The following is a 19,255-nucleotide window of genomic DNA, read 5'->3' on the forward strand; positions in this document are numbered from 1 at the left end:
TGGGCATTCACATCTAGTCGCCACATACGGTAATCGAGTTAATAACAACATCAAATCAAATTGCTAAACTGTTTTATACACGTATCTGGTAACTATACTCGGTAATGAAACTTTGAACTCACCAGCGTCGTCTGACACACTTGTTTGCATGCTTGTAGGTCGTTAGCTGTCTTGCATTGGAACTTGCTGTCTGGAGTAGCAGGAGTGGTCATGGGTCAACTGAAGGAATTTATGCTATTGATTTCTTGATACTATATATTGGTTTTTAAACTATTTAACTTTGTTTAATTTTGCTTCCGCTGAACACTTTGGTTTTCATTGGAACTTGGATGGTGTTTTATTAATAATCGAGAACTTTATTTTGAAACATGTATGGGTTCAATGTAATTAGTGGCTCATTGTGGGTACGTCACACGCCTAACATAGACTTTCCCTAGGTGGTAATTTGGGGGTGTGACAGTTTGGTATCAGAGCCACTGGTTATGGTGAACTTGGTTTTAAAACGTTTTTGTAAAACCAGACTATAACCGAACAAGTTCTGAATACGACCATGACACTCAGCTCCAGACTGCAAGGTTCGTCTCTCGTATACTCATTGTATTGCATAACTAGTGAACACCCACATATGATATTGCATGTGATTGCACGTTTAGCACAACAGTATGAATTCATGTATTACTTGCATGTGTTATGTGACTGATGGGGTGGTATTTCCCTAAACATTCATGAATTACGTTTTGTGATGCTCTTTGTTTGTTACTTGAGTTTGATGAACCATTTGACATGAGTTACGAGGAGCTGAGATGCACATGCAAATCACAATATTATTGTGGGTGCACACATAATAATAATGTGGGGTGCATGCGAGTCCCAGTGAGGCTTAACAAGTGAAAAAGGGGTTCCGATCCGTTATTTGATCAATGTGAAACACAACAGTCTAAAATAGTCATAGCAGTGATTGTCTCTCACTTGATCGTGATCTTTTCACTCCACTCTAAATCCTTACGAATCTCGATGCTATCAAGTATTACCTGAACACCCATCAGAACGCCTAGCGAACTGTGTAGAATGTTAGGTGCTTGTATGAACGTCCCTGAGATGGATTCCCCCCCCCCCCGCGTCGAATGATTGGTCTATACTTTCCTCACCTATCGTTGTTTGTTAGAACCTAGCACGTTAACGTCTTAGACCCTGAAGTGTGATCACTTCTACAACGCTCTGGAAACATACCGTGTATTACTCAGTCAACTCGCAAGAACGATGGAGGTTGAGCGTAGTACCTTACTAACCTTAGTATTGGACGACCCTGATTACCAGCAACGAAAATTAGCAGTTTGACGCTAATCGAATCCTTAACCCCAGCCAGCGACTCATGGGAGTCGACTCTTACGAACCAATCGGGACAAAATCGATGACGATTGACTGTAGAGCGGACTGTGTAACCGCCCGCACCATGAGTAGTGCCTTAGGACGTGGCACGGAATATGAAAAGATGGACCTTGTTGGTGAAAGGACGCAGGACACCGTTGCAGGCAACAATATTAGAGGCAACAGTCGCGGCAACATCAAGGTACTCGTGATCGTAGCTTACAGTATGGAAATAAAGGTGACCTCGACAAGGATTAACTGTATTAAGTCAAGGTGATGACAACTAAGGGAACGACGGCAGTACTGGAAATTCTCGTGGCGAAAGCAACACTGGAAATGAAGCTCATGGAAGGACATTTAGTATTGGCATAGGCTATACCAGGTGTAATAGCAACACGATAGCTTGGATGGATAGCTATTCGCTTCGTCTTTGTTCTGTTTAACCCTGATGCTTCTTGAAACCGAACCTGTTGTGGAGTAGGCTGATGCAAGTCAATTGAAGCCTTATATGTTCGCTGGGATGCAAACTCGACCTTGGGGGATAGGTGTTCGACATTCCTTCCACTACCCTTGATGGTTGCAATACAGTAGTTAGTGTGGATTGGTTATCCAGAGATTGCGCAGATACTCCAGTGAGGAGAAAATTTTGGGTGGAGAATCGTTAATTGTTCTAAAGCGTCAGAGTAATGCAAAGGTTAGCGCCATCTCAGCTATGAAGGCCAGAAGTGTCTACGGAGGGATTACTCCGTTATACTAGCAACCGTTACTGATGTTAGGGCTAAGGAAACAGAGGATCGAGGATCCACCAATCATTCGTGATTCATTTCGGTATGCTACCCAAGGAACTTTCGGGTTTACTTCCACAACTGTTAGGCGAAATCTCAGTCTGATGTCGCGCCAGAGGCAGCCCTGACTACACACACTCTTACCGTCTTGCACCAGGAGGGTTGCAAGAGCTGTCTAATCAACTGCAGGAACTGTTAGTGGCTTTTTGCACCAGGGGAGAATGTGCCTGCAATGGCATACCAAGCGCAATGCGGCCATTTCGACGTTGTATTCCAAGACTTTCGAGCTAATCATCACACCAGCAGTTGTATGGATCACATGAATCGACCATGCTTGTTGACGACATGTTGAATCATTTCCAGAGGAAAGGAACATCATAGGCAGCTTTGTATCTTATTTGAGAGCTCCTTAAGGAGGAGCCACACCGCGCGAAGTCTTGATAAATGTAACTCCTTGATACGAGGGATACCTTTTTGGTCATATAATCAATGAAGTGGGAATACACGTGGATCTTGCTAAGACCCGTTTTGGTTAGAAACTGATCGACACCAGAGATCCCTTCGAGGATGCAAAAATTTCTTGGTCTCACTAGATGCTATCGCAGATTCATCACAGGATTCTCGAAGATCGCGCAGCTTAAATCTCTTTAGCACAGTAGGGTGCTGTGTTCGTGGAAGACAAAACAGGATGACGTCCTTTCAGCTTTTGAACCTCAGTTCTGCAATGCTCTGAGCATCGTCTTTACCCGAGGGTACGGGTGATCTAGTGGTATACCATGATGGCCTGAATTAGAGTAGCAGTTATACGCCGATGCAACATGAGAAGGTGATGGTTTACGTGGTGGCGTAACCAGAGGAATTGCACGACTCACAACCTGCAGTAGAAGCCGTGGTCTTTGGATTTAAGTTGGAGGCATTACTTGGACGGTACCAGATGCACTGCTTAGACCGATCACAAGGGCCTCCGGTGTACTTGCGATTCAGAAAAGCTAACTCAGTTAATGGCATTGCTGGATGGAATTTTGGACGGTTACGACTGTGAAACCTGAACGTGCACGAGCTTTGCAACACATTATCGACTCTAACTTACCTGATCAGGCTCGTTCTGTTCAAACTAGGGAACGGAAGGAAGAGAACTTTCAAGTTGAGCCCATGCGGGGCATGGAGAAGCAACCCTTTGCAGGTTGGACGATATTCGCTACCTCTTGGAACGAATGTGAGTCTCATTAGATGGCAACTGTAGGGAACTCGTGTTGAGCAAAAACACACCGGCCTAAGTATTCTAGTCGTCTGGGTTTGATGGGAGATATTAGAATCTATAAATCTTGTATTGGTAATCGGGCATGAAGGCGCACCTAGCTATGTTTGTGAGTGATGTTTAACTTGTGGGAAAGTCGAGGTGGAGTATCAGTAACCAGAAACACATATATCGAAATGAGAACAGACTGCCATGGATTTTGTCACTAGTCTACTTACAACGCGAAATGAAAACATTATCACCTGGGTGATCATTGATGGACCCAAGTTACCAGCATACTTTCTTGCAATCAAGAAAACTGACGAGTCTTCATAGTCGTGAATGTTTCCTCTAAGAGAGGCGGCTTTTAGGTACGAGGTGCCAACTCCTGTTACCTCTGAATTTGATCTATGCATGATTTATGTTAGGCAATACACAACACTCTTGGCTCACGTCAGGACTAGAGCATCGCTTATCGCCGTTAGGCAAATGATCAGAGAAAACGAACTCTCCTGGCACTCGAAGACATGCTGCAAGCATGTGTGTGACTGGCTTTGGTGCAAATTTGAAGGACTCCTACCTATGGTTGAGTACTAATGCGGTAGCTATCTTCTTGGTAACCAGATAGCTCTGTTGAGGCATTACATAGACAATAATACCAACCTCCTTGTTAGACTGAGATGGTTGACAACTTAATTACTGGTCCAGGACTGGTACTCGAGACTCTTGGGAAGGTCATTTGGATCGGGAGTCGATTGGCGGCAACACGTGACCGTCAGGAAAGCTGATAAATTTGGGAAACGCTGGAAGATCGCTGTAGGTGATCGTATCGTGTTGAAAGTCTAACCCTGGGAGGGTGTGGAATGCTTGGGAAGCATGGCAAGCTTAACTAACGTCACGATGGACCAATCAACAGTCTGGGAAGAATCGGTAGCGTAACCTACACACTTAAGCTACCTGCTGAGCTGGGTAACGTTCATGATGTCTTTCATGTTTCGCGATTACAGAAGCGTTTGTCTGAGGAAACACTGATTGAGCAGTTTCAAGAGCTCAAGGTTAACGACAAGTTGCAGTTGTCGTGGAATCTATTGAATCGCAAGGATCAGATGAAGCTCAAGTACCCACAGTTATTTCCAATCGATCAATCTAAATCTGATGCAACCGGTGAATTTCGGGGCGAAATTTCTTTCAAGTTGGGGATGATGTGGTACCTTTGGAAAAATCCACAGTCATCCTGAAAAATCCACAGTCATGCTAAGTTAACATCTGGTCGTCTTGGATTACTTGTCAAATTTCGGGACGAAATTTCTTTCAAGTTGGGGATGATGTGACAACCCGGACTTTCAAGGTTAGTGCCAGTTCGATCGTGATCTTAAATTCTCATTATTCCTTTCCAATGTTTCCTCTCATGTTAAACTTGTTAGACGGTTGGGCCGATTATGCTTTTGGGCCGTCTACATCGTATATATGTTTCAAACCACACACACACATTACATTTGGGCCGCATGTGGACATCTTGGCACACGCATACGCTTAGGATAACTTTGTTAGTCATGGATCGGGTAAAGCCCAAGTGAGGGTGTGAGAATTAGGCCAAGATCTATTATTAAATCACTAAACATGCAAACCAATATTCATAACCAATATTCACAAAAGTAATTGATTCAATATTTGATAAAACTTATTAATTGTTCAGCACATGGCCGACATTAGACTCCAATCAACACCTAGTTGCATGTGAATTTTGATGTATTGCATTAGATGGGCCGCACATGTGCTGATGGTTTATTGGACCAAACCCAAACCGAGCCCACCTTTCCCCCTGTTATGTACGTGCATCATGATGTAAAAGATTCCATAACACCTTTGCAAACCCTACGGCAGTGGATCCCCATCCGAGCACCATCTTCTCCAGTCGAGTTCCTTTTTTTTGGTGATCCGATTTGTATAACTTGTCATCATAAGCTGATTTCTTGACACTCTTGGCCGAGGATATACATGTGGGTTAGTATTCGTAAACCGATCTGGATTGTTGTCAGTTGTGCTTATTTTGATTATATGTGGCTATGAGGATTAGAAGTAATATTAGGGGATTGTTTAAAATATTATTGAATTCTTTTATGACCGACTGCATTTGTATGATTTGACCTACTTGATCTACATGGATTGCACATGTAATTCTATATTGGTTTGAATATAAAATAATGAATATATATAGTCCACACATGTGAAAGAATGATGAAATCTGATGTTTTCATAACTTGTTCATCGAATGGATACATGATAATTTTATGATGGCCGACAACTATGATCTTGATTATTTTCTATTGGGCCGCTATTGATGAAACTGTGAATGATAAATTATGTTGAATGATTTAGATTATAATAATTGAAGCTATATCTGTGTTGATTGGTACCATGAAAATTCATTAGGCTATTGACTGTGATGATTGATCCGAAGCATATGATTGGTGGGGATAACTTTTGTTAAGATAATTAGGGTTGCAGGTTGTTCATGACGAAACTTGATGTTTCACCACACACTCATGCACGACGAAAGCTAGGGGTTCGAGTAATTGATGTTATTGTTCGGATAAGATGAATGACATGTGGGTTGTTAAACAAACTATATGACATATGTGAGGTTAAAGGAACTGTATGCTATGTGAACTATATGATATGTGTGAGGTTAAGTGAACTATATGATATGTGTGGGGTTAAATGAAACTGTGTGAATAGGAACGGTTATTATATTGGGCTGTACACAGCCGTATACATCGTTGGGCGGAGACGATTGTGCGACATGCAACTGGGCTCGCATAGGTCACGGCCTACTTGCATATCTTGTTGGGCCTTTGATTGTTTGGGTTAATAAGTGGACGAAGCACTAACCGCACCTCTACTCGTACATCGTACACTTTCACTTTGGGCCTTGTGTTGAATGAAGCATGGAATGTTGGGCTTTTGACTAGAAACGTGAATCTGTAATGTGTATTAACATTGTAAACTGAATGTCTTATGTGTATAGACGATGTGTGAATTATGAAATGTGTTGTGGCATGGTTTATGCGTATGTGAAACTAATTGAGTACGATAATCATAATAGGACTTGATTGACTACGTGTGAACAAGTAATTAATCTTACCGAGCAAACCACAGGTGAGTTCACTGCTCTTTTCTAAGCATGTGTCCCGGTGGTTTGGGACATCTAGTAAACGTTTCTAAAGGGAATACTGGGTAAACTGTTTATTTGGGATGTTGGTTATTGAACACAGTATAAATCATGTAAGACCCCATACATCTACCGTGTTGCTGAAGAAGCAACGAGGTATTTAGTTGATAGCGCTATTAGGTTTGGCACCCTCACACCGGGCCGAAAGGACGGGCGTGAACTAATTACCTGGACTTCATGACCAATGCCTAGTTAGAGGCATTGGGGTTGGGCATTCTCATCGTGTACATATAAGACCCCTTACATCTATTCAAGGTTGTTTGATACCTTAACCTCATGACCAATGCCTAAATGGAGGCATTGGGGTTGGGCATTCACATCTAGTCGCCACATACGGTAATCGAGTTAATAACAGCATCAAATCAAATTGCTAAACTGTTTTATACACGTATCTGGTAACTATACTCGGTAATGAAACTTTGAACTCACCAGCGTCGTCTGACACACTTGTTTGCATGCTTGTAGGTCGTTAGCTGTCTTGCATTGGAACTTGCTGTCTGGAGTAGCAGGAGTGGTCATGGGTCGACTGAAGGAATTTATGCTATTGATTTCTTGATACTATATATTGGTTTTTAAACTATTTAACTTTGTTTAATTTTGCTTCCGCTGAACACTTTGGTTTTCATTGGAACTTGGTATTTTATTAATAATCGAGAACTTTATTTTGAAACATGCATGGGTTCAATGTAATTAGTGGCTCATTGTGGGTACGTCACACGCCTAACATGGACTTTCCCTAGGTGGTAATTTGGGGGTGTGACAATGATGGTTGTCCTTTGCCTCTCCTGAATTGATTGGCAGGAGGTGCATCAGTCACTTGAACATCTCTTTTAATAGATGTTTGATTCAGCTGTTTTGTGACAGCTATTTGGACTAGGACAAACAGTGGTTGTTTCTTGGTGAATTTGACAGATGATGCTGACGAACTTAAGGATGTTTTTGCAATGTACTCATTCTTTTTCTCATCAAAGTTTTTGAGATACACACATTCCTTAGTTTTGTGGTTATTTTTACCACAGATGGTGCAGCTTTCAGCAGGTACAATGACACTTGTTTTGTTTAGATCATGTGCTTTTAGATGAAAACAGTCTTTTGTTAGATGATTCCTTTTTTCACAAAAATCACAAAACAGGTTTTTAATCTTTTCTCTCTTCTTCCTTTTCTCAGATTCCTTTGCAACAGAGTTTTGAACCACTGTTGGGATATCTTTGATAGGAATGACCTTTGCTTTTGGAGCCTTTACACCATCAGTGGTTGTGAAATCCATTGGTTTGAAGTTCTCCAGGATGTCACACTCATCAGACCATGTCGGTTTAAATTGATATTTCTCAATCTCCTCAAAAGTTGATGATCCCACAGATCTTTCCAGAGTAATCTTGTTACCAAGTTTGTCAGTTATTTTAACCTCTTGGCCATTTTTGTTGGTTGGTATTATTTCAGTTGAACCAGCTTGTTTTCTAGCAGTGTTTACAAGATCATCATATTTTCTATGTCCTATACCAAACTTGACATTGCTTTCAAGCTGTTTTGCAAGCATAACCTCATACCCTTTACAAGATTCCACCTATCTTTCACATGTGATCTGGGTGGACTCCAACTCCTTTTTGCAAACTTGGTATTTTTCTACCATAGTTTGGAGTTGAGTTTTGGTTATGCTTTGCTCTTCTTTGAGACTGCTGATCTCTTTAGCTAATTTGTTTCTAAGTTCTTTTAAAGACTTTTCAAATTTGACTTCATCAGACAAGACCTTATCCCTAAGGTTTTCATTTACCTCTTTAATGTTAACAAATGCAATAATACATTTGTCTGAACACAGTTTTTCAAGAACTTGAGGTGTTACCTTGGCAGCAGCCATCATGGCACAATCACATTGATGATCACCTTCTCCATCAGCTCTAACTTCTTCCTCACCAGCTTTCTTCTTTTCCTCTTTCACTTTGTCTTCTTTGGACCAGGGGTCAGACAGTGGTTATTCTGAATTTTCTCCCAGCAGTATTTCACCAGCCTCTGCAGTAACCACTACTTCAGCAACTTCATCCACTGTTTCAGCACTTAGCTGTTCACCTTCAGTTTCTACCCCTTCTGGTATTGTCTCTAAAGCCATCAAACAAAATTCATTATCAAAAGCATCATTAGAAGCATATAGAGCAAAATTTTCATCACCAAGTTCATCAGGCATATTGCTCCAATCAATAAAGCCTTGAGTGAAAAAGCTTTGCTGATCTGGTTGTACCACTGTTGAAGCAGCTTGTTGAGGTGCAACAGGTTACACTTGTGCCTGAGGAACAGGGGCTTGAACATACTGAATTTGTGGAACAGTGGTTTGAACATAATGCACAGGCACAGGGGTTGCAGCATAGTGAGCAGTGTTAACATGTGCTGCAGGAGTATAATGGGTATAGTGCACAGTGCTTTGTTGTTGTGGTCTAGGGTTTGAGCTAGGATGAGTAGTTATTGGACCAGTGGTTTGACTCCTGCATTCCCTAGCAAAATGACCTAGCCTATTACACTTGTAGCACTTAATTTTTTACTTATCCAACCCCACCTTTAAACTCCCATGAAGCCCTAGGAATTTTCTCCCTGTTCTTTTATAGAATTTGCTTGATCTAACACTAAGCAAAGTCAATTGATGCAAAATGTCCATCTCTTCTAAGTCAGTGGGATCAAAATGTTGCAAATCATTGAGTTCAAAACACAGATTATCTGACATCTGGTAGTCACAATTTGCAGTGAAAGCATAATTTGCAGAGTGAGGATCAGAGTTGTTAAAACCAGCAGTTGTGTCAATAAAATGATCAAAACTCTGATCCTTACTACTGCTACCAGATTCTTCCTGACTAAAAAGAACTGTGCTGCTAAATGAATAGTCATCTGCAACTTTTCCAGATTCTTGCAACCTCTTTTTCTGGTTTAACTCCCTTTCATAGGTCAGGAGTCTACCATGAAGTTGGGTCAAGGTCAGATCTTTGAACTCAGATGAATTTCTAGTGACAAAAGCAATTGTGTCCCATTTTTCAGGTAGTGATCTAAGAAACCTGCTATTTTGAGTTGCATTTGGAAATGTAACTTTAACAAGCCTTAGTTCACTAATGAGAAAGCTAAAACATTCAAACTGTTGGGTTAATGATTCACCCTTAATGTAGCGAAATGTTTCATACTACTGATTCAGAATTTCCCTGTTGTTTTCAATAACCTCTTCCGTCCCCCCAAATTGTTCCTTCAATGCATCCCAAAATTCTTTGGCACTGTTACAATGTAACAGCCCAGCATAGATTTCATTGGGTAATGCAGATGCTATGATGCTAAATGCTTTGGCATCGAGTTCGAACTTTTGAAAATCAGTTTTAGTATAGTTTTCAGTTGGTTTAGGTACGAACTTCTTTGCATCCTCAGCACTTGGCACCATAGGAACATGGGGACCAAAAACAACAGACCTCCAACATCCAGTATTTTGTTGAGCAAGGATGTGACCCATCCTTCTCTCCCAGATGTTGTATTCATTATGTTTAAGCATAGGTGGTTTGAAAAGCGTGCCAATGTTATTCTTATCATCTTGCGATTGTGACGTCATCATGGTTGTTTTACAGGCACTGATTAATCAACTTTGATGGTGATTAAACCTTGCTCTGTTTTTCAACAAAACGAACAAACTATTAGTATCAATGATTGCGAGCTGAACTATTTATGTCAAAATGATTGTTAAATCAAATTTGACTGTCCAAGCTCTGATACCAATTGTTAGGATCTGAGTTTGGTTTTGATTATGTTTTACGTTTAAATTAAGATGAAGATGAATGAGTTGTGCAGCGGAATTAAGATGGAAGCAAACTTTTCACAATCAAACAGGAGAATTGCTTTTAACATACAAGTTTAACATTGAATCGAATGATTGAATTTATTTCAACAACCATTACAATTTTGCAAGTATGCAACAAACTCCACCTCAGCCTGAGCTCACAGTATTTGTTCGTGCAGGAAGAAGATGGTGAAAGAGCTAATAGAACAGTATAGAGCACTGTTCTATTTATAGGCACGAGCAAACCACTGAAGCATCTAAGCTGACGTCACCATGAAAATGACATCTAACCTCCTAACAAACTCTAACCCCTGATCTATACAACCTCTGCTATGCTAACTACTGTTATTACAATTCATTACATAAAGTAAACAAAACTACTGCTGCATCCTTCCACTACTGTGAACCCAGCAGTACTTGTCATGATCAGCAGTGCTTGACTCAAGGCAGTAGATTGGGCAGTAGGGCTTTAGTTCTTCATCAGTCTTTGACTTGATCAGCAGATGTAGGTCAGCAGTTTGTATGATCAGTGGATAGGAGGTCAGCAGATGTTGAAACCACGTTCAAGGGGAGAGACTTGTATACGTAATATCTGCTTATTCTGGATCCACAGCTCTGATCTAGTTTTGGCTTTAATTATCTGTTCCTTTGAAAGGGTTCAATCCCAACAAAAAAGCTAAACACCATAAACACCAAAATAAATACCAAAATAATAGTAACCAAATCTACTTTACTTATCTTTTGGTGCCATTTCAATCCACCATTAACATCAAAATAAATCAATCAAGAAAATGATACATAATTAAAATTTTAAACAAATACCTATAAGAAAACCGGATCTCTTAAACAATATTTCCTTCAACCTAAAAACATACTTGATCTTGATGGTTGTTGTCCGCTTTCGAATCTTGGTCGCTGAACCGCACCAAATTTTTTTTTCAGATCTTGGATGTTAAGTTTAGATATTGGTTGTTGTTTCGGATCTTTTGGTGACTGATTCACACCTTTCTTGAACCAAAACATCGCATCATCGAAGCCCTCAAACACACATGCAAAACCCCCCCACAACTTCACAAAACACAAAAAGATAAAATATTCAGTCACTAAAAAATTTAGATCTACAGAACACAGAAAGATAAAACACACTCTTATAACCATGTTTTAAAAATATGAACAATACGAATGATTAACTACCTGATTTGTTTACCATCAGATTTGTTTTCCACCACCATATCTTTAAACCAGCACCAGATCTTTTAAATTGTTGGATCTTGACTCACGCACGCATCAGATCTTTTAAACATTGCTTGATCATCACAAGATTTGATTAAATAAAAACAATGGATTTGCTATTCATCTATGATTACTTTTTAAAATTTTTCTTTTCAAAAGATTGAGAAACATTAGGAAAGAGATATGAGTGATGTGTTAAAGAAGAGAGAGATATATATGAATGGGATGTTAAAGTTGAGAGATGTATGTCAGTACTCTGTATAAAGTGATAAAGTGAAATTAGAGTGAAGTTCCAGAAATGCCCTTAGAGGTATTTCCTATACTTACATTTACCAAATGGGGGAATAGTGCCAGGCAGCTGCCTGGCACTCCCCTATTGGAGCAACCAGTTTACTATTTTTTAACCATTTTAAAATTACGTTTATACTCCTGTTTAAAATTACCGTTTTGCCTCTAGCTCAAAATAAAATTACGCTTTTGTCCTCATCTCAAAATTACGATTTTGCCCTCAATGCAAAATTACGATTTTGCCTGGCACTCCCCCATACAAGTTTATTATTTTATATCCATTTTAAAATAACGTTTTCGCCCCCAGCTCAAAATAAAATTACTCTTTTGCCCCCAACTCAAAATTACGATTTTCCCTCGATTCAAAATAAAATTGTGGTTTTGCCCCCAGCTAAAAATTATGATTTTGCCCTCTGTTCAAAAATGTGATTTTTCCCCGTTTAAAAAATTATGATTTCGCCCTTAGTTCAAAATTACGTTTTTTCCCCAGTTCAAAATAAAATTATGCTTTTGCTCCCAACTCAAAATTACGATTTTGTCCTCGGTTCAAAATAAAATTGTGGTTTTGCCTCCAGCTTAAAATTACGATTGTGCCCTTAGTTCAAATTAATATTACGTTGTTACCCCAAGTTCAAAATTACGAATTTGCCCATGTGAAAATTTACAATTTTGCCCGTGGTTCAAATTTACCGTACTGCCATCACTTTAGCTTTTGGCAAATTACACTTTTACCCCAGTCAAAAAATACAATATTGCCATCGTTTTAGTTTTTTTTTACCAAAACTATAAAAATGTTTCGTTTTAATTGTTTGACTCGATTTAATTGTTTTTCGTGTCAATGAGCTGCCTAACACTCGCTCGTTATTCGGCCATCGCCCCGCAACGCGGGCGGGGCATCCACTAGTTAGTTACATAATCGACGTGGCAAAACAAGAGCCATTTAATGGGTTTCTTCAGTTTTCTTAACTGGGGTGGGTTTCTCATTATAATTAGCCTATATATATAGGAACGGGATTAGGAGAAAACGCTCAAAAGTGTGAGAACGGTGAGAACGCATCCTGGCCCAACACGTGTCACGCGACATAGAGAAGGGCGGAGGGGCTTTTTTGTCCTTTCATATTTCTTTTTTTAAAGGCGTGTCAAATCCCGTTTCCATTTTTTTGACGTTTAATAAATACGTCGCGTTTTATTGTTTGTAGATCAGGATCATAGTTAATATTTTGGTGTTTTAAGTATGTTTTGGCGTTTTTATAGTTTTTTAAATCAGGATGCACGTCTATGATGTAAAAAACATCAGTAATTTTCTTGATGTTTATTATATCAAGTAGGATACATGTCTACAATTTGACAGACAATTACGGCGTTTTAAAAAGATAAATAAATTCAGTTTTCCATGTAGTAGCTTTTAATATAATAAATGTTTGGCAATAATGTTACCGTCTCTTCATTTTACTGTTTAGCAATTACTGTTTCGTTCAATTTCATCGGTGAATTAGTGTTGATTTTTTCAGTAATACCATGTTTGGCGTTTTTGGCGTTTTATAGCAACATCGTGCTATGCTAGCATCCGTTCTCTCATTTTTGGCGTTTTATAGCAACATCGTGCTATGCTAGCATCCGTTCTCTCAGTTTTCACACTATCAGTCGTTTTGGTGTTTTATATTATTATTTTTTTTAGTAGCGAATTAGATAATAAAATCAGAGAATTAGATAACAAACAATAGAAATTGAAAAAAAAAATTATAATCTAATTTCTCTTCCAAATCTTCACTGTCATCAGCCTCTTCTACTTTAACCTTTTTGGCGTTTTGAACCTGTTTTGAATACCTTATGTAGATCCTTATTTTCCTACATAACACCCGTCTTCATTAAGGGGTAGAAGTCTTTTTTTCGTCGTTTTTTCTTGAAATTTTTTCCATCTCATTCAGCAAAAGCTTATAGAGATACCCACCTCAGAGTAGAATCCATTCAGTGAAACTTCATTCAGAACAATACTCAATAAAGAAGAAATGAGGTTTCGCATCTGTGGCTTTTTTAAGTATCTTTTTTGGCTTTTTAAAGTGAATGGTTTGTTGGAAAGATGGTGTTTATTTTTTTGGTGGTGTGATCAGTTGATTGATTGTGCAGAGAAGTCTCTTTTATAGGATGTTTTTGGCGCGTAGTTTAGGCGAGATTTTTATTTATAATAAATGATATTAATAAAGTAACCGTCTTCTCAGTTACTGTGTGTATTTTTTACTGATTTTGTTCAGGTTTTTATTTTATGAGTTTTTATGGTCTTAGAATTCCATCTTCCAAGTTTGGCGTTTTCTAATGGCTTTAAGTAGTTTTGGCGTTTGTTTCCATTTTTAACTTTTAATAATACTTCTCCAAATTACTTTTATTATAGGTTGGGAGTTTTTGGCGTTTTACTGCATTATGGCGTTTCACAATAATTATGACTTTTGGCGTTTTATTAATATAATGTTATTTTTTATTCTAAGTTGAAAAATACATAACAAACAACAGAAAAAGAAAATTAAAAAAATAAAAATAGAAACAATTCATCTTTCAAATCTTCACTGTCGCTAGTCTCTTTCTTCTTTGAAACATGTTCACTGGCGGTTTGGCTTTATCATGCTTGTGTTTTTTTGGCCGTTTGGAAAGACAATATGACATGAGTTTTATTTGAATATGTATCTTCAAACCACTCATCAGTGTCATTCGTCTATTCATGCCATTATAATATTCATCAATAACAAAACACAAAAACTGACATAAGTCTGACCCCAGTATCTTTTTCTTGAAGTTTTGTCCATCTCATTCAGCAAAATGTTATTTGAGTCGCAGCACCTCAGGAAAGAATGCATTCTCCGAAACTTCGCGTAGAACAATATTGAATATACAAGAAACGATTTTTGGCATTTTTGGCGTTTTTCTGAGGAAATAGTGTATCCAAAAGTCCATTTTTTTTGGAAATTTTTGATATTTGAGAGATTTGGCGTTTTCTAAGATGATTGGCATATAGTAAAATATGGCGTTTTTTGAGTAGGTGTGTTTGATGTTTTGGATTTTTTGGTGTTGTAAGATGAATGATATATAGTAGAATATGACGTTTTCAGGTTGGGGGAGGTGTGTTCTAATGTATGAGAATGTTTTGTTTATATAGGGATGCGTTTTGGCCAGTAATGGTGTTTTATTCATTATTTGGCGTTTTGGTATAGAAGTGTAAAGACCTTTTTACCCTTAATGAAGCGCGTCGACTCAATAGAATTCGTGTTATTTACGAAAACGCCACCGTGCCAATCTAGTCAATAGATTGTTTTGATCGGACGATTCATAAGCGTTCTCACCGTTCTCACAGTTTTCATCATTTTCTCTAAATCCTGACCATATATATATATATATAGGATCCATTAGGAACCACCCTTTATATATATATTGGGATGTTCCCATTGGTATTATGTTATTGCACCTTACAACTTTTTATGAATCTTGAACTAAACTTCTCAGGGTACATATATACACAAGTCAATTAATTAGTATAACACTCCAACCAATTATATATAAAATAGTTTTTTAAAACTATTTAAAAAGGTATAAGAATAAAATGGATCGAATAATTATATTAAAAATAAAACAAGTTACTAGTGGTTAATAAATTTAAACAACCTATAACTCTTATATGATAAAAAAATGGAAAGGTTACATCCTCCCCCACCTTGTTTTTAATCTCGTCCTCGAGATTTGGGCTACGATGTCTCCTTTAAAGTTATGCTATGTCTTAGTCAATAAGAACAGTATTAAGGTAAATGACATAGAATCAAGACATGTTCAAATTTTGTGGATACGAGTTTTACAATAAATAGGACTCAATGGTTCAACTGAAAAATCGATGTCAAACGAACGAGATGAAATGATATACTTTCCAAGGTGACTAGGTTCAAGCCGAAAGAGATATATGATCAATAGATGTGAATGTTTACAAGTTGTGAATGACTTTTAGAATCAATAGAATTCATTGTCAAAAGAAAACTTACTTTGATTGTCAACTGAGGAAGACTCAGAATCAACAAGATCAAATAAAATAGAAGCACGAAAATGATTTGTCAACTATGAGAATTGACATTATTGAATTGCAAGGATACACCGAAATACAATAGAGTGTAGTGTATCATTGTCTTAATACATAATTGCATTAAGAATACTTTTTCATGATGAATCAAACGAAAGACGTACGTGGTTTTGCATAATTTGTATGACTATGATTAGCCCAAGCTACAAGTTTATACTGACGTCACAAGGTGTCGTAATGATTGAAATAGTTCAACAATTATGGTGACCGAACAATTTCACCGTTTTCGTAATCACCTGAAAGTTTTAATGAAATAAGTTTGTATATTCATTTCAAATAATTCTTACAGGATTTTCAATTGATAATGAAAGAACAAATGAATATCATAGAATTTTCGATCAATGATGAAAGAATCTTTAGAGGTACACCAGAATATAATACGAATTTGTGTACTCTTATCTTAACATATAATTGTATTAAGACTGTTTAGTATAATGAACCAACAGAAATTAAATAAATAAATCCGTACATCAGGTGTGAAAATGAGATTAGCTCAAGCTTCAAATTAAATAAAACGCCACCACAAGGTGTCGTAACCAAGTAAATGATTCAATGAAAATGAAAACCAAACAAGTCTATTATGGTTCTGAATAGATGAAGTATTTCACAGGATATATTTATTTATAAACTTTTATTTGTACTAGGGTCAAATAAAAACTTAACTTAGATATTACATATCAGCGATTACGTCTGGAATCATTTCTGCTTCCTGCGTAGTAAGTACGAATGCTCGCGCGTTCCCCTTAGCTCCGTCTGTTGTTTTTGCCTGGTTGCCGGGTGCTTTAGTCAGTTTTGGACAATATGGTTTGATATGTCCTGTTTCTCCGCAATTGTAATAGATATTAGTTTTCCTTCTACATTCTTCCTCTATATGCTCGGTCGTCTTGCAGAAGTTACAGTAGGGTGTTCTCCTAAAACAGAATTTTTCTGAATGCTTTTTATTACAGCTTCTGCAGGTAGGTTGCTCCAATGACGGTTCAGTTCCTTCCTTCTTGAATTCTTGGGAAATTTTCTAGGCTAACTCTTTCTTCTTGTTTTCTTCTCTTGTGCGGATTAGTCCATCTGTCAGGATGTTAGCTAGTTCAACTATTTCTTCAATAGTCTGTGGTCTAGCGGCCTTGACCATGTCTCGGATTTCACTAACTAATCCCCAAATATAACGAGAAATTAGTACGGGTTCTGGTGAAGCTAGAGTTGGTACCATTCTTGCATATTCGAAGAATTTTGTCGTATATTCACGACAATTCACATCTATCATTTTATGATTTAGGAATTCGTTAGCTATCCGTTCCTTTTCATAAGGGGGACAAAATTTCCTTTCTGCCATTTCCTTGAATTTTTCCTAGTTCATGGCATAAGTATGTCACTTCCTTTTGCTTGAAGAATTGTATTCCACCATTCTTAGGCTTCTTCCTTAAAGAGGTTGGAAGCATACATCACCTTATCTTCTTCGGCACATTTGCTGATCTTAAGAACAACTTCCGTCTTATCCAACCATCGCAGAGCAGCCGTAGCTCCTTCACTTCCTGCGAACTCAGTTGGTTTACAAGCTATAAATTCTTTGTAGGTACACCCGAGAGTCATCGCCTTCATTTTCTTGGGAAATGGGGTTTTTATAATATCATCATTGCCTCCATTGACACCATGGCTAAAAGCCTAAAACTGTCATCACGAGGATGCTTGCTACTCATAGCTTTGGTGCTTGCTACTCATAGCTTTAATTATTAAAGGTATAGCTTTAGCTATTCCTTGGGCTATTATATTTTCTATAGCATTTTTATCCAAATGATTTTCATTATTAGCATGAACTTCTGGATTATGAGATACTTCATTCGACATCTGAATTGCAATGATTTACAATTATTAATATCACAGAATAATTAAAACAAAACAATACTTTCAAGAATCATATGTGCATATATACATATATTTAAATCTAAAAAATAACACATAGGTTACTTTGTATTAATTTTCTAACTTTATTGTTTAAGTTTTAGGTATTAAAAGAACACCTAAATAGCTTAAACTAGTGGCTCTGATACCACCTTCTGTCACAACCCTCGTCCCCACCCTGGGAACGGGAGCCGTGAACCAGTCAAGTGGTACTGGTGTTTATTAAATAGGCAGCGGAAAATTTTCATCAGAATCGTAGTTAGGAAATAATTTCAGAGTTTGTAAAACACCAACTTTTAATATTAAATAAATGGGCTCAAACCGATATTCAATTCAATTGTTTTTATAGGGATAAACCCAAATAAATAAAGCATAAATTTCTTCTTTTATCCGGGTATTTATAGCCACTTTATTTAAGCCTTCAGTGTCACACCCCAACCGATGGCAGAATCATCGGGACGTGGCATGATGCGAATAGGTTGCTTCAGAGAATCCATAACGACTAATTGTGACAATATTTATTAAGGTTCAATATCCCATACTATCAAATAAAACATTCTCACAAAATTGAAACAAAATTCAGAAGTTTCTCAAGCAACAAAACATAACATTCAAAACTTGCAACTTAGTTTAGGCGGGTTTCTAGACATTCCTAATCCATTTCCAGTAGTGAATCCATAAACCTGTCACCTACGTTAAAATAAAAGTCAATACAACAATGTAAAGATGAGTACACAAGTTTGCATAAGTATAGTAATAAAGCGTTTACGCATAACCAGCATGTAACACGTAAAGGGCGAATCAAGTAAGCTATTGACAATGATACAGGCTAACCAACATGACTGCGAGTTGTGTATGCGCGATACGTGTTCACCGGTGTGAGCACGTAAAGTAAGTAATCCTTAACAACCCATGAATAAACAGGTGCTGAGTCCAAACTATAGTACTGTCGTTGCTAAGGGTGGTAGGGCAAGTCATCACTGTGTAAACATAGTAAATCAAGCATTCAACTAGTCACGTATAACATGAGAGAGTGGTTACTGTTTCTAAAAGAGAAGCGTTGTGTGCGTCATGTTTTGATAGAGAACGTATGTAACGCCCAAAAGTTTGCGTTATGCGAAAAAGGGTTCGAGTATACTAACAGTGCGTGTTTAATAGTAAACACGGTCTGGAACGGAGTGAAAGGAGCGCCTATGGGAACAGAAGTGCATAAGTCTTCCAAAGTGCTGAAATGGTCGAGTTGAAGTGTCGGGTGGGAAACAGAGGCTTCATATGAAGCCAGTGTTTTCGTACGAAGGTATTCCTTCAT

Source organism: Helianthus annuus, chromosome 8 (assembly GCF_002127325.2).
Source record: "Helianthus annuus cultivar XRQ/B chromosome 8, HanXRQr2.0-SUNRISE, whole genome shotgun sequence".
Taxonomy (NCBI): Eukaryota; Viridiplantae; Streptophyta; class Magnoliopsida; order Asterales; family Asteraceae; genus Helianthus; species Helianthus annuus.